Genomic DNA, 1,208 nt, shown 5'->3' with positions numbered 1-1,208 from the left:
CAATTTCTGACATAATGATAGATTTTTTCAAATATCTTTTTCTGGGAAATGACAACAAATTATGATTTACAATTTAAACACCTTGTACGTTATTGAATTTTTGAAGTCTACATAATTTTGTTTCTGCTCAGCAGTACGACATCGCGTATTATAATTTTCTAAGCTGGTGTAGACTTAAAAACGTCGAAGAAAATTTCAGCAAAACCGTCTTCTCAGCCTATCTAGAAGAGAAATCAAAAATATGGAACCCGTCAACTGTGTGGAGCAAGTTTTCAATGATAAAGTCGAGTACAAGCAAATATTTCAAGGAAATAGCATTCTTAAAGCGGAAAATGAAAGTTATAGGCCCAAACAATTGAAAACTCCTATGTTTGAATAAGTCCAGAGGTTTATAAATGAGGCGCCAGATGAAAAATATTCGATGATAAAAGTTGCTACTATGGCATTTATTAATAGAAGACATTTAAATATTGGATATATCATTGATTGTTCAAATTTCAAATACAAAAACGAAAATATGTCGTTCTTTTTGGATTGTTGGAAAAAAGCATTGACTATTTAATAATACGTTGCATTAAGCCCTTCTGTTACCAATCATCCACATTTTTTTCTGAAATACTCATATTATAAATGCAGTGCCAATCCAGTTGTTATAAACATGTTTGGGAAAATGTCCTCTACTATTGCTGAGTTTCTGAACCTCCCGGAACCAAAGGAATATGCAGGTCACTGTTTCTGAAGGTCTTCTGCTTCTTTGCTAGCAGAATCAAAAGCAAATATAACGGACATTAAGAAGCACGGAGGATGGAAGTCTACAACAGCAGCTGAGGGTTAATCAACCTATTTCTTATAAAAACACTATTGCTGAAGAATAATCCCAACAACTAGCTCCAGCGTTACAGCATCATCCTCTTCACTTCAAGAATTAAATGTTAATGCCCATGAAATTGTCAACTCAGATAGTTCACATATATTACAAGGCTCTTCAACATCGCAAGGTACCTATTAATATCAGCAGTTGTTCTAATTGATTTTTCTTTTTATTATTATGTTCATAAATAATAATAATAATAATGTGATTATGTATATAATACATTTGTTACAGATTTTAATTGAATCTATATCTATTGTTCATATAAAACTTCCTTGAAAATTGAAAAATTATGTTTTTGTTAACTGCCTATTTGTCGAAAAAAATCGTTTTAAAA

The sequence above is a fragment of the Leptinotarsa decemlineata genome, unplaced genomic scaffold (assembly GCF_025532065.1).
Source record: "Leptinotarsa decemlineata unplaced genomic scaffold, Ldec_3_MD MMD2_tig00026354_RagTag_RagTag, whole genome shotgun sequence".
In the NCBI taxonomy this organism is placed as follows: domain Eukaryota; kingdom Metazoa; phylum Arthropoda; class Insecta; order Coleoptera; family Chrysomelidae; genus Leptinotarsa; species Leptinotarsa decemlineata.
The sequence above is the reverse complement of the archived record's forward strand: the minus strand, read 5'-3'. Positions refer to the sequence as shown.